At 39.1% G+C, this 16,577-nt stretch overlaps 1 protein-coding gene across 7 annotated transcripts in view; it reads right to left on the reverse strand.

Annotated features, from left to right (window-relative positions):
* RASGRF2 (Ras protein specific guanine nucleotide releasing factor 2) overlaps positions 1-16,577 on the reverse strand; it is a 230,559-nt gene that overhangs the window by 185,098 nt on the left and 28,884 nt on the right. The window lies entirely within an intron of this gene.

A 16,577-nucleotide genomic window follows, 5' to 3' on the forward strand; every position in this document is an offset into this window, starting at 1 on the left:
TCAGGGCTCCAATAGTGAGTCTTCCTTCAGCCACCTCAGCCCAGGAAGCAGACACATGAATCAAGAAACCCTCTCGAAAGTGACTCTTTCAGCCCTCGCTGGTACAATCCCAGCCATTGCAGGCCCAGATGTACCCGCCCCCAGCTGTCCCAGGGCCCCAGACATCATGGAATGGAGAAGAGCCATCCCCACTGTGCCCTTTCTGCATTGCAGACCCACAGAATCTGGGAACATAATAAAATGATTGGTATTTTATGCTGCTAAGATTTGGGCAGGGAAGGTGTTATGAAACAACCTCTCGCTGCTTTTCCCAGCCCAGGGCACAGAGCTCAGGCAGTTTATTTGCAGGCCCAAATAACAAAACAAACCAAAATAAAAACACAGAGGCTGTTCTTTACAGAAACTGAACTGAAGCGGCCGATAGGAATACATAGGTACACCCCGAATGAAAACTGTTAATCATTTTGGCTTTTAGGGGGAGGGGGCTATGAGGACAGTATGCAGTGAGTGGCAGTGAGCTCTCTGCCTGATCACCAGAAAGAGAAGATTGCCCCAGAGCCCAGTCAGACTTCTTGGTTCTGCCATGTTTGATAGGTATGGATAAACAAACCTCACCTTCTGGATCAATCTTGCTTCTTCTGAAAACCTACTGCATCAGTTAAGATTACAACAGGAAAGCAGTGGAATCCTCAGATTAAGATAATTTAGGGCCTATTTACAAAACTGAGGAAAAGAAAGTGCAGTAACTGGGGGTCCTAGCAACAATGGGACTGTTTCCCTCTCCAAGCCTAAAGAGAAAAGGGAGTATTTACCCAAATCTAAAGGTCAGAGAGTCTGCAGGAACACTACCTTGAGAGGAAAAGTGACCTGGAGTAGAAACACATAGCCTAGCCAGACTGAGGCAACGTCACAGAGAAGGATCCAGCAGAAAGAATACTCTGACCCCATTCTCCCCCTTCTTCCTCATCTCTTGTTTGGCATTTAAGTGGGCTGAACCCAACTACCCTGTTTCCCCGAAAATAAGATCTAGCCGAACCATCAGCTCTAATGAGTCTTCTGGAGCAAATATTAATATGAGACCGGGGTCTCATATTATAGTAAAATAAGACTGGGTCTTATATTAATTTTTGCTCCAAAAAATGCATTAGAGCTGATGGTCCGGCTAGGTCTTATTTTCGGGGAAACACGATAGAAGCCACCAGGCATGGAAATCTGCTGACACAATCCACAGAGGTAGAGAGTAAGGTGAAGAAGGATGGAGAGAGGGTGCACAGGGGCATAGCAGAGGCATTCTATGTATCTCTCAATGAGAAAAACAGAAGGCAATAAGGAACCCCAGGGAAGGGGAAATGCAAAAGCATGTCATGGTGCAAATACGAAACCCACTAAAATGGGGCCAAACATGGTGAGTACATTGGAAAGAGAATTTATTTAAACTTATTTCTTGAAAACAAACAAGTTGTGGCATTGGAACCACAGAGAATGAAATCTAATCACAATGTATCTCTGCATGCTACAATAAAATCTACTTCCAGCTTTTGTCTTTCAAAAAACAACATATACAGAGGGTGCCAAAACAAATGTATACACATTTTAAGAAAGGAAAAAACTGTATTAAAATTGTAATACTCAATATATACCCATAACAAAAGATGAATACAAGTCATGTTTGACTTCTGCAATTACAAGTGGTGCTCAAAGTGGTTACCGTCAGCGTAATTTTAACACAGTGTTTTTCTTTCTTAAAATGTGTATACATTTTTTGGCACCCTCTGTATATAAAGCACAGATAACTATTTACATTTCAGAGTATATAATTTCAATCATAATAATTTCACAGTAAACATGCAGGGAGGAGAGGAGGAGTAAGGGCTGAAAGTGGAGAATCAAGATATACTGTCGAAAGTTGATGAGACAAGAAATAGAAATTTACAATTATTAAAAGTTATAAAATAGGACTACAGTAACCAATCTGTGGGACAGTTACCTAAGGGATTATCTGCCTAATATGGGAGCATCTTCCCTTGGGCATTTCAGCTTCTGGGAAAAAAATAGCTCAGCAAACATTATGTCTCCTTGTTCTCGACATTCAAAATTCTCCTTTAACACCAGCTCTTACGTTACATTCCTACTGTCATCTCCCTATTTTAAAGATGCAGCTGTTGTCAATAGAAAGATGGAAGCCTTGACACCTGTCAAGGGAAATACTTGCTGATTTTCTTCTAGGCTTTGGATTTCACTTTTGTATAACTACAGAAATTATTACATTTTGTGACAAAATAAATGCGTCTCATGATATGAGCTGTGAAGCTATTGCTGTTTCAATGAATTCCAACTTTAGCCATCTTGCCTGGATAAATACAAGACAGAAAAATAGTTGTTTAGGCCCCATTAAAATCATATTTTGCTGTTGTTGTTTTTGTTATAGTTAACTAAACACATTTCTTGAGACTGTGGTGTAAAAGGGGTCTGTTCTTGTATTAAGAAGTCTCTTCACATTCACATTAAGTGAGTCGTCAAGCATTGGGGAGTCAATAGTATCTGTGAGCACAGAAAAGACCCTTGGTTTGGTGAAGACATTCTAGTTTGCAGAGTCCCTGGGGAAGTCTAACCTGCAAACTGGACGGCAGATGCACATCTGATGGCTTCCGAAAGAGTTCGAGAAGGTAGATTAAACCATCTGGTCTACACCTACAGTGCCTCATCCTAGAGGTAACCCAGTCAGAAACCACTTTTTTTTAATTAATTAAAATTTATTGGGGTGATAATGGTTAGTAAAATTACATAGGGTTCAAGTGTACAATTCTGTAGTACGTCATCTATATATCACATTATGTGTTTACCACCCAGAACACTTTTAACATCTCAAAGACACTGTTTATAGAAATACAAAGAAAGTATGCGTGTGTTAAAAATATTACTCTGGAAGATTTTGTTGGTGTGTGTGTGTTTGTTTTGTTTTGTTTTGTTTTTTGGTAACATTGGCGAAGAATATTTTAACTCATTTAATTGCCAGTACAAGGAGTCTTTAGTTGTAAAATCTTTATTGCTAGCGAATTTTTGTCCTGTACCACAAACTTTTCAATTTCATGTTCTTTCTAGGAGAAAACATCCTCCTTAGTTTGCTTTGCTGAACTCATATGCACCAAAGGAGGAAAACAAACACTTAGAGCTTTTGTTAAGCTTCTTGCAATTTCCTTCTGAATTTTCTTTATGTTGACAAAAATTACATTTTTAACATCAGAAGTTGAATTTAGCTGTTTTGTAATATGTCCATCCGTGAAATTTGTGATTTATGTAGTTATTTTACATACACAATAGTCTATTAAGTTCAATAACTATAATTATTTTCTTCTTCAAAGTGCTAGTTTAAATTCAGGAATATAATCAAGAATGAGCACTCAAGATACAAAGGTAAGCAATAGGGGAAATAAAAATAGTGAGTTGACTAATAACTGTCGAAAGGAGGGAAAAGGAGGTGGAAGAGGAGAGGAGATAATGTAATGAGCAACAGCGTCACCTCGCACTGCACGCCGTCAATAGCTACTGTCAAAAAACAGTGGTTTGTCTGTCAATTAAAACCTCCAGAAGAACTAACAGGAGACAGCTAAATACTGCTGGCTCTGAGAAGTGGGATTAGAAATGAGAAAGCGTGGGTGGTAGATTTGTCTTTTAATTTTAAACTTTTTTATACTACCCAGATCATTTTTACCACATGCATATGCTTGGGTAAATGTTAACTTGTATAAAGGTATACACACAAATATACAATAAAAACCAGAAGATTTTGTAGACATTGAAAAGCTGATTCTGAAATTTAAATACTACACATATGATTCCATTTATATTAGAGATGGTCTGGGGCAGGAAGTTGGGAAGGGGATCGACCACAAAGAGCCCCAAGTCAACTTCTTGGGACGATAAAAAATTCTGTATTTTGATTTACCGTGGTGATGGCCCAATTGTATGCCTGTGCCCACACTCATGGAAATGTATATTTTAAATGGATACATTTTATTGTATATAAACTATATACTCCAATTGAACTTTTTGAAAAAGTAATGATTATTTGAGACGCTGGGGGAAAATCCACAATTAATTCCCTCAAGAGAATATATTTCCATACTTAATTTTAAATCACAACATTTTTGTGGCATAACCGACTTTGCTTCAAGCTATCATGTCAGTGAATACAAGCTAAGAGGGTAGTTCTTCACAATAGAGGCTGTCACAGAGGCAAGGCCACCGTGCCATTTGTCATTCATCTGTGGGATCTATAGATGCGAAAATGCATTTTGTCCCACACTATTAAAATGAAAGCAATAAATGAAAATTTATGAAGGTTTTATTTTGTTCTGAAAACTACTCTCTTACAGATTTCACTAGGAGTAGGACAGCAAAGACTTGAAGGAACCTGACAAAGCCATCAGCTCAGCTCTCCATTTCTGTCTCATTTCTTCAGCACTGCAGTTTGATTGTTGCCACTTACTGCCCCTTCTTAAGGAGTGCTCGCTGCCCAGCAACGCTTTATTCACTGAATTCTACCAGAGCCCAGGTCCTATTTAAGCCCTGGAGCTACAGCAGCAAACCAGAGATAAGGTCTCTTATGAAGCTGACATGAAGACACAATGTCTGCCTTGAAAAAAAATTCAAAGCATTTTGTTTAAGAACATGAAGTTAGGGAAAGTGCTGCTTGCTTTCCTTCCATTTGCCCCTCCCGCTCCCCCCCCACACACACACACACACTCTCTCTCTCTCTCTCTCTCTCTCTCTCTCTCCATCACCTTGCTCTGTGCTCCTGGAGGCAGAGGTGTATGGAAACCCCGTGGCTTTCTGCTGGGTTTGGCCCAGGGGAGCCACCATCAGGAGGTAGGATGAGAAAAGAGTAAAGTTGAGGTAGCCATCCCTCCAGCTCAACTACCTACCAGGATTGGTTGTATAATGTATAGCTTTTGTGAAACAGACAGTTCTCTAAAGCTAATCTCTTCAATTTCTGTAACCACTTCCCCTCCCTCATGCCTTCACACCTAGATATGGTGATGACTCCCTTCTCTAGCTAGCCCTGCGTTTTGCACTGCACACCTACCTGTTGGTTCCTGAAACCCTGCCCTCACCACTGTAAATAGTCACTTTACTGAAGGTCCCTCAAGTACTCAGTTTGGGAATATCAGCTCTTACTTGCCAAGACGATGTTTAATGTAGAAGACTCAAGCAACAAAAGGGACCTTGATGATATATTTAAACCCTTTCACTATACAGATTAGGAAACTGACCAATCAGTACAGCCACTGGATTTAATCTATTTTGTATATACTTTTTCTGAAATTAAAATTGATGGTGGCTCCTTTGCCCCTTTTGACATGTGAGATTACATACAGCAAGATTGCTGGCCATTAATGAACCAGGAAGTGGGTCTCACCAGACACCATATATGCCGTTGCCTTGATCTTGGATTTTTAGCCTCCAGAACAGTGACAAATAAATTTCTGTTGTTTATAAGCTATCCAGTCTATAATATTTTTTTATATCAAAGCCGAACGGACTAAGATGGGCTGTATCAAATCCTTTTTGAAATCAGGCAGGGATGAAGATAATTCAGAACAGATTTTTCAAAAATGACTGAAAATAGTGATCTGTGTATTTTCTCATGAATCATAATCTATATTTTAAAACTCCATCCAAACCATGAAGAAGCCTAAATTAGGATGATAACCTTTCTAATTTACCCTGAAGCTTATCCTTGAACCAATTCCTTCCTACTTGCTGAAGAATTTCTTCTCTCTTTCACAAGTAAGACCCTGGCTGTATCTCTGTCATAATCTCTTCTGCAAATTAGAATACTAATTCTCATTTTGTTAACCAGAAAATAAAGTAGAACAGATCATAGACTACATTGGATGAACTTGCAGAAACCCTCAAGAAAGTCAATTCCCTGTGACCTGTCTCTGACAGGCATGTGAAGGCCACTGGTGTTCCCGAGTGGGACAAGGGAGACAATTCTTCCCCTAGCCGCAACTCCAAAGGGACATTCAGATCTAAGAGGCAGAGTCCTACCAAGGACGGTACTGGCTTTACTGAGGGGCGCGGTCAAGCTCAATCAAACTCTCTCTCTCTGTATGTGTGTATGTATGTATGTGTGTATAAAAAGTGCTATACTATTCTCTAGATTAAAGGCAGTGAGACTTCTCTGGTGGAGGATGAGGGTTTGGGGAGGGGGTGTGATGGGCCCAAGAGAGGCTAGGAAGCAATGTGACAGGTACTGACATGGGAGACAGTCTGCACTACGACCATCCTAATGAGAATTTCCTCCCAGGACATCCAATCCAAAGATTCATTCCCTTGTCCATAGGGTCCACCGGCCTGATAAATTTACCCACTGTTGCACTTACTTACGTAAGAGCCTTCTGCCTCCAGAATTTGTATCAACCCTGTTTGTTAGTCAGGTTAGAAGACACCTCCTTGGTAATGTATCTATGTAAACTGCAGTCATTCAAAATATTTCTGTAAAATTCGAAGAAGTTTATATAATTTAAAAGGAAGACTTTTTTAAAAAACTAAAAGCAACTATGATTCTTTTGTATATGTTATCTTGGGAACACATTCAATAATTGAGAAAAGGTTACTCAAATGTATATCAATATACATCTGAGAGACATAAAAGCAAACAGGCAGACCAGAAATAGCTCTGTTAATAAAATAAAACAAAACAAATTGTAAAGGAGTGTGAAGGTGGGGCTTTGAGGTAAAACCGGAAACAGCGAAAAAGGTCCTGTAAGGGGAAAGCCTAAGGTCTTCCTGAGCTTGTTGGAAATGCAAAATCTCAGGCCTTGCCCCAGACATACTGAATCACAATCTGCATTTTCAAAGGTCCCCGGTGATTTGTAGACCTTTATGAGGTTTAAGAGGCCTTGCTCAATGGTCGCTGAGTTCAGATAGTCTATCAATGAACATATAAAATTAGGAGGCACTGATAGAAACAAGGGGTCTCGGAACTCTACAGTAAAGTGAAAAAGAGGTTGTCACATTCCTGGAGGTGAGTAATTTTCCACTCTAGTCTGATTTACAAGCTCCTCTGACCCACAAAGTACCATCACTAACCTGAGCTCATGCAGCTCTCGGCGTGAACCTTCCACGTACTAAGGTGGCACTCCTAATGCAAATGCTCTGCTCTTTCCCAGAGTCATACCATGTAATTCCCACAGAATAAAGGTTAGACACCACCACAGTGAGGGACATACCAGCCAGCAAGTCAACCTATGAGAAGGAAAGCCTTGCTGAGAAGTATGAAGGACCAACAACAGGGGCCCAGAGTGCCTGAGAGCTCAGAGTCAGGGCTCAGGGAGTTGGGGGGTCGAGACAGTTGTGGGACCTATGACTGGCTGCACACCAGCACCCTGCCTAGATCCAGTCCCCACCAGGCTTTCATCTGGACCCACAGACCTGCTTAATAAAGCAAGGCCACAACCACCAAGAGCTCCTAGTGCAAGCCAGCTAGAGAAGAGGAAATGCCCCAGTCAGCAGACAGGAAGCTCCAATCTCAGAACTCCTTTGGACCAGAATGGAGGTCCTGACTGCTCTGGCTGGAGCTCCCTAACCCATTCCTTCCAAGGGCAATAAGACAACAGGAGTGGGCAGGAAAATTCTCAGAACTCCAAGAACTGACTCTGAGTTGGCAAGAAACTGGCTGTGAAGGAGCTCACCTACTTCCTACAGAATGTGGAAATCAAGCTGCTACTAGACAATACAGTGTGCCTTTGTGCAATTTGGAAAATGGGGCTCTAGTGAGGCAGAAAAAGACAAAACTCTCTGGCAGTCAAATTAGTAAAGGGACTTTTCTTTGGGCGATGGAACACTGGATTCAACACCTACCTCTCTGCTGAAGAAAAGCGGGGCCCTCATTTCTCTAGGGGATATATCTCCCACTCATCCTCCAACATAAACATGTATGCAACATTTATCTACACAGCCATCTGCCCTCCCCACCTTGGCAGCCTCTAAGGAAGGGTGGGAAAGAGGAGAAAGGGAGACTAACTACATAAGCATAAGAATCCCAGAATCCAATAAACAATCCAGACAAAGAACAGTATTCCAGAAATGAAGGACTAGTTCCCAGAAGACATAGTCATCTCTCTTATCTCATTATAACTCTTACTGTAATTGTATTTTACCACAATATGATTATATTGAGTTTTATAAATTGACTGATGGCATGATTAACAACAGTATAACTACACTGTATTATGTTGGCAGTAATGGAATACATTTCCAAAAGCAAGAATATAATAAAACCCATGCTTCAAAAAAGGAGCGTTTATTTCAGCATGTGAAGGGTGTAGGGTTACTGCTCTGCTCATAGTCCAACCCCACCCTCCAGTTTTCATTTGCTAATAGGATGGGGCACTTTATGAAAACATTTTTTCACCACTCTGCCACCCAAAATGCAACATTATTAGTTGTTCCAATGATAAACTTTGCTCCAATACAGAATTTCACACAAAGGAGTCTTTATGGAACCCCCACTACAGTAGAATGTCTAAACTAAAAATGGTTGCACAGAAATGAGCAAAATAATGAAAAACATTTCTGTAAGCATGGTTTTGCTCAATTCTTTTTGGCATCCAGTATCTTTAGGCTAGACTTTACATAGCAGACTTAATCTGATTTGGAGTATCAACACACAAAAAGAGAGTTCTTTTTCAAAACAATAGTAATAATGTTCAACTTTCTAATTCACAATTAATGTCACCTTAATTTTTTAAATGCCTTCAATAAGTCAATTTTATAATCATTAGGGTATTTTATGTATGCACAAACTATACATATTTTATTTTTCTGTGTTTGTATGTAAAAACTACACATAATGACTAATATTGATCGAGCACTTATTAAGTGCCAGACATTATCAAGTGTTTTATATATGCCTTCTCTCAACATGGCTATCCCTGCATCGACCCTGTGAGGTAGATGTTACTGTTAAAGATAAAAACCTGAAGCACAGAAATATTGGACTGCTGATATCTGGCAAATTCAGTATCTGAACCCAAGAGGAAAGATTTTCTCTTAACTCCTGTCAAATAAATGCAAACAGTATCTATCAGTGTCCGGACTATATATACATTAATTAAGATTTTAAACACTTAAAAATCACTTAATTCAGCAAGACTCTAACATTTAATAACAACCTTCATAGAGCATTACTAAGAACTCCAGCTAATTTAAAAGAAAAATAAGATATGGTCCTTGGCTATAGGAACATTAGACTAATTAAAGAGACAAAAATATATACATAAAGTACATTTATTTCAAAGCACAACTAAATAGAGATGATAATGTATGAATGAAATAAAGGGAAAGATGACAGATATAACAAGAAGTGATGTGGGGGTGATCCCTAATGTAGCTTTCTAAGGAAATACTGCTTGGATTGGCAGAGTGATGGGAGAAGAGAATGTCACACCATGATCAAAAACAGAGGCAAAAACAACAGAAGAGACGGAGGTGGCAGTTGGAGAACAGAATGTATGCCATGAAGTATTTCAAGTCATATGAAAATGTTATGAGCTATGTCACAGTGATTTTCCTTTAACCAAGAATCTACATTTTACACTTACAACTATCACTATTCTGACTTTATTCTCTTTTTCTCTAAGTGTTCTGGGGCAATCTTCTGAGTGTTAAGTGGAAACCATCACCCTGTGTTTCCTCTCTTCTCTGCCTCCTACCAGTGTACAATGATTTGATCAAAAACAAGCTAGCAGAATAAATAAGTAATGTCACTACACAATCACTCATCACTCACTTATTTCCAAAAATTGTCTTTGCATGAAGCCAAAATATAATGAATGCTAAATTAATTCAAATGACTTAGGCTACATGCCTATTTATTTTAAAAAAACAATGGAAAGATCTACAGTCCACAAATATGTTTTACTTAGAGAGCCCCTACCCCACTAGATGTTCAGCCCAAGGTAAGCTGTGGTTCCTGCCCCAAGTACTTTTGGATCCAGTGGGAACCAAATCTACACAATGCCTGGCACACAGTCAGCAGTCAGTAAATGGAGTTTCCATTTCTTGAGCATCATAACCAAGCAATGAGGCATTCATTGAAGAAATAGATGTCAAGAAGCAAAAGACAAATACATAAGGTGACTGTGTATCAAAGAGATGATAAACACTGAACAGGGGTCACCAGAAGGGTGTGGCAAGCTCCCTGAAGGGGTCAGAAAGCTGGTCTACTATAGAAGAGGAGGCATCTGGAAGAATAGGAATCTGGAGGGCATTTTAAGCACAGAAAACAGCAAAGCACATGGCCTGTTAAAGAAGATGACTACTTCTGTATGGCATGACTGGGGCCTAGATATGGGGAGAGTGGAAATAAATGAGCCAGATAACAGAGGGCTCCAGTGTCCTGCAAAGAAGGCCGGAGTACCTAGCAGTTACAGGAGCCAGTGACAGACATGAAGCAGGAGAATAATATGATTATACTCATTTAGGGAGATAGATATGATGGCAATGTGGACAATAGATTGGAAAGGAGGCATGGAGCTCACATAGAAGTTCAACTGAAATAAGATAGTCTGAATTCAAGTAGTGATGAGCAAGACAAAAAGATGGGTTTAAACATACTAAAAGATTTCTCCATGCAAAATGTAGTTTAAACTCTTAAGTTAGAGACTGTCGGACGTCATCAAAATGGCGGCGTGAGGTAAGCCTCTGGAAATCTCCCCCAGGGTTTACAACAAATTGAAAAACTATAACTCCACAAAGGACTCCACAGCAGACAGGCAAGACGAAGAGTCTCATTACTGAATTCACCTAAAGGCGGGCAAATTGCGCAAGTGGGGGAGGAGGGAAGGTTGAAGTACAGGGACGGAGCCCCACGGGCGCAGGACGCAGATTTGGCTCAGTGCTCCGAGCTCGCTGCATCCCGGAACTACTGCAGCTGCGGGAGAGGGAAGAACTCGGACTGCTAAGGCTCCGCTTATGGCCCACAGGGCTGAGGGGGCAGAATATAACACGGCTGAACCCAACGCTCACGGCAGAGACCTCGGAGAAAAGACTGAGGGAAGAAGGCTGAAAATGGTGGTTTAAGCCCTCACTGCTGAGCAGAGAACGGAAGCCTTAGGCACTGAGACTAGCCGCCCCGTCCCTACCCTCCCAGAGCTTGCCCCGCCCCCACCTGCCCTGTGCTAGAAGCAGAACAGTAGCAGTGTCAGATCAAAAGAACAGAATATTTGCAGTTCTGAGAACTGAGGTCCACAGGCTTGGACTCACAGCCCAACTAGTTCTGGCAAAGGGGAGGGAACCATGGAAGGAGGACTGGCTGTGGTGGTGGTCGCAGCCATTGCTCTGGACCACCTCTCATAAACCACTCTACCCCTGTCCCCACCTATCTGGGTGGATCCCTGCAGGAGTAAACAGGGCTGCTGAAGCACATGGGCTCTGAATCTGGAACAGGAAGAGCTTTGGAACTTCAGAAGCTCTCCACATCCCCCCATGGAGGTGGTGCCGTATGACCAAGGCCAACTGTTCACAGAGGAGAAGCCCTCCTTCCAGGGAATACCCCCATTGTGTGAGAAGCCAGAATAGTGAAGAAAATATATAACACTACAGTGTGAGAGACAATAAAAGGCTATAGTCAGAGAGAAAAATAAAACATTCTACCAAAACCTACTGGAAAACAAAAGAAAGACCTCTTTCTATCAACCTGTTGCAGAACTCACTCCTGTAAATGTCTAGGAAGAGAAATAATAAATCATTAATAGCCATGAATAACCCAGGTAACAAGACAGCTCAGGAAAAAAATGAAAAGTCTCCAGAAAATGAACTAAAAGACTTGGAAACATGTGACTTAAATAACAGAGAATTCAAATTGCAGTTCTTAAAAAAACTCAATGAGATGCAAGAAAACACAGAGAGGCAGTTTAATGAACTCAGAAACACAATCAAAGAACAAAACGAACATTTTACCAAAGAGACTGAAATTTTAAAAAAGAACCAAATGGAATTTCTGGAGATTAGGAACTGAATAAAAGAAATGAAGAATGAAATAGCCAGCTTAGGTAGTAGAGTTGACCAGATGGAGGAAAGAATCAGTGACATCGAAGACAGAAATCTGGAAATGACCTGGATGGAAGAAGAAAGAGACTTGAGACTTAAATGAAAGAACTCTACAAGAACTTTCTGACTCCATCAGAAAGAAGAATATAAGAATAATGGGCAAAGCAGAAAGAAAAGAAAGAGAAAAGGGAAGAGAGAGTATATTCAAACAAATAGTCGATGAGAACTTCCCAAACTTGTGGAAAGAACTGGATCCTCGAATCCAAGAAGCAAATAGAACACCCAATTACCTCAACCCCAACAGGCCTTCCCCAAGACACATTGTATTGCAGCTCTCAAAAATTACTGACAAAGAAAGAATCCTAAAGGCAGCCAGGGAAAAGAGGACGGTAATCTACAAAGGAAAGCCCATTAGATTATCATCAGCTTTTTCAGCAGAAACTCTACAAGCCAGGAGGGAGTAGAATCAAATGTTCAAACTACTGAAAGAGAGAAATTATGAGCCAAGAATGATATATCCAGCAAAGAGATAATTTAGATATGAAGGAGGAATAAAGACCTTTCCAGACATACAGAGCTGAGGGAATTTTTTAACACACGACCTGCACTACAAGAAATACTGAAGGAGGCTATCCGACCAGCATAAATAGGGATAATTTGTGACAACCAAAACATAAAAGGGGAGAGAGTAAAGGCCTGAACAGGAATATGGGAATGGAGAAAGCAAGCATGCTGAAGAAAATACTCTAAATATGAAACTTTATTTTACATAAACTTAAGGTAACCACTCAATAAAACACCAGAACTGAAATATATAATGTAATAAAAGAATAAACAGAGGGAAAAATCATAGAATACCACCACATAGAAATAACAGACAACAACAAAAAGGCAAAGAAACAATGGAGACACAGTCCTACCAGAAAACCAAAGATACAATGATAGGAAATCCTCACATATCAATAATCACTCTAAATGTACATGGATTGAACTTTCCAATAAAAATGCACAGAATAGCAGATTGGATCGAAAAACTAAACCCAACCATATGCTGCTTCCAAGGGACACATCTCAGCTACAAGGACAAACATAAACTCAAAGTGAAAGGGTTGAATTTGACACTCCAAGCAAATGGTATCCAGAGAAAATCAGGTGTAACTGAAAATCAGGTAAAAATCAGATGAAACAGACTCCAGGATAAAAAAGGTAACAGAAGACAAAGATGGACATTTCATAATGATAAAGTTCTTGTTCATAATGAACAGGAAGACATCAATAACAATCATCAATATTCTCCCAATCAGGGAGAACCGAAATATACCAAGCAGCTACTAACAGAACTAAAGGAAGAAATTGACCAAAACACAATTTTACTAGGAGACCTAAATACATCATTGACAGCTTCAGATAGATCATCCAAACAGAAAATAAATAAATAAATAGCTGCCCTAAATGACATATTAGATGAAATGGACATAATTGACATTTATAGAGCACTTCATCCTAGAACATCAGACTATACATTTTTTTCTGGTTACATGGAACATTCTCAAGGATAGACCATATATTGGCACATAAAACTAGTCTCAGCCAATTTAAGAAGACTGAAATCATACCAAGCATATTCTCTGATCACAAGGCTTTGAAATTGGATATCAACAGCAAAAAAAAAAAAAAAAAGGCAGGAAAAACCACAAATATGTGAAGATTAAAAACATACTTTTAAAGAACAACTGGGTCAAAGAAGAAATAAGAGGAGAGATCAAGAGATACATAGAAACAAATGAAAACGAAAATACATCCTACCAAAATTTTTGGATGCAGCAAAAGCAGTTTTAAGAGGAAAATTTATATCATTACAGGCCTATCTCAAGAAACAAGAAAACTCCCAGATATATAACCTCACGTTATACCTTAAAGAACTAGAAAAAGAACAAATGAAACCCAAGGTCAGCAGAAGAAAGGAAATAATAAAAATCAGAGCAGAACTAAATGAAACAGAGAACAAAAAGACAATAGAAAAAAATAATGGGACAAAGAGCTAGATTTTTTGAAAAGATTGATAAAGTTGACAAACCCTTGGCTAGACTCACTAAGATAAAAAGAGAAAAGACACTAATAAACAAAATCAGAAATGAAAGAGGGGAAGTTATCATGGATTCCACAGAAATATAAAGATCATCCAACAATATTATGAAGGACTATATGCCACCAAATTCAGTAATCTAGAAGAAATCGACAAGTTCTTAGAAACATATAGCCTTCCTAGGCTGAATCACAAAGAATGGGAAAATCTAAATAGACTGATCACCAGTAGAGAAATTGCATCAATCATCCGAAACCTTACCAAAAACAAAAGTCTGGGACCAGAAGGTTTCACTAGTGAATTCTACCAAACCTTCAAAGAGGATCTAATACCTGCCCTACTCAAACTCTTCCAAAAACTGAAGAAGAGACAATACTCCTTAACTCATTTTATGAGGCCAACATTACCCTGATACCAAAACCTGGTAAGGACAACACAAAAAAAGAAAACTACAGACCAATATCTCTGATGAATAGAGATGCAAAAATCCTAAACAAAAGTCTAGCAAATCGAATGCAACAATGCATTAAAAAGATTATTCATCACGACCAAGAGGGGTTCATCCCCAGGGCACAAGGATGGTTCAACATACGCAAATCCATCAAATGTGATACATCACATAAACAAAATAAAGGACAAAAATCATATGATTATATCAATTCATACAGAAAAAGCACGACAACATACAACATCCATTTATGATTAAGACACTAAATAAAATAGATATAGAAAGAAAAATAACATAATAAAGGCCATCTATGACAAACCCTCAGCTAACATCATAATTAATGGTGAAAAACTGAAGCCCTTTGCTCTACATTCAGGAACATGACAGGGCTGTACCCTATCACCTCTATTTTTCAGCAGTGTTGGAAGTCCTCTCTAGAGCAGTCAAGCAAGACAAAGAAATTAAAGGCATCCAAATTGACAATGAAGAAGTTAAATTGTCACTCTTTTAGATGACATGATGCTATACATAGAAAACCGTAAAGACTCCAGCAAAAATTACTAGAAACAATAAACGAATACAGTAAAGTTGCCGTTACAAAATCAATGTACAGAAGTCCATTGCATTCCTATATACTAACAATGAAATCTCAGAAAAAGAAATTTAAAAAATTCCTTTTGCAATTGCAACAAAAAGAATAAAATACCTAGGAATAAACTTAACCAAGGATGTGAAAGACTTATATACTGAAAACTATAAGACATTTTTAAAAGAAATTGAAGAAGACAAAAAGAAATGGAAAGACATTCCGTGCTCATGGATTGGAAGAATCAACATAGTTAAAATGGCCGTATCACCCAAAGCAATATACAGATTTAATGCAATCCCCATCAAAATCCCAATGGCATTTTTTAAGGAAATAGAACAAAAAAAAATCATCAGATTTGCATGGAACCACAAAAGACTCTGAATAGCCAAAGAAATCCTAATGAAAAAGAACAATGCTGGAGGTATCACACTCCCTGACCTTAGCTTGTACTACGGCGCAACAATAATCAAAACAGCATAGTATTGGCAGAAAAACAGACACATAGACCAATGGAATAGCACTGAGAACCCAGAAATAAACCCACGTAAACAAGGACAGACAATTTTTGACAGAGAAGCCAAACATATAATGGAGAAAAGACAGCCTCTTCAATAAACGGTGCTGGGAGAATTGGAAAGCCACGTGCCAAAGAATGAAATTGGACTGCTATCTGTCACCATGTACCAAAATTAATTCAAAATGGATGAAAGACATAAGCATAAGACCTGAAACAATAAACTGCATAGAAGGAAACATAGGTACTAAACTTAATGGACCTTGGGTTGAAAAAGCATTTTATGAATTTGACTGCAAAGGCAAGGGAAGTAAAAGCTAAAATAAATGAATTGGACTATATCAAACTTTAAAACTTCTGCACAACAAAAGAAGCCATTGACAAAATAAAAAGGCAACCACCTGAATGGGAGAAGATTTTTGTAAACAGCACCTCTGATAAGGGGCTAATATCCAAAATATACAAGGAACTCACACAACTCAACAAAAAAACAAACAACCCAATTGAAAAATGGGCTGAGGATCTGAAGAGACATTTCTCCAAAGAGGACATACAAATGGCAAATAAACATATGAAAAAATGCACAACATTACTAATCATCAGAGAAATGCAAATAAAAACCACAATGAGATATCACCTCACCCTAGTTAGAATGGCTAGCATCAACAAGACTACTAGTAACAAGTGTTAGAGAGGCTGTGGAGAAAAAGGAACCCTCATACGCTGTTGGTGGGAATGCAGACTGGTGCAGCCGTTATGGAAGGCAGTGTGGAGGTTCCACAAATAATTACGAATAGAATTACTATATATCCAGCAATCCCTCTCCTGGGTATCTACCAAAAAAATCTGAAAACATTTATACATAAAGACACGTGTGCTC

This window comes from Rhinolophus hipposideros (assembly GCF_964194185.1).
Source record: "Rhinolophus hipposideros genome assembly, chromosome: 7".
Classification (NCBI taxonomy): Eukaryota; Metazoa; Chordata; class Mammalia; order Chiroptera; family Rhinolophidae; genus Rhinolophus; species Rhinolophus hipposideros.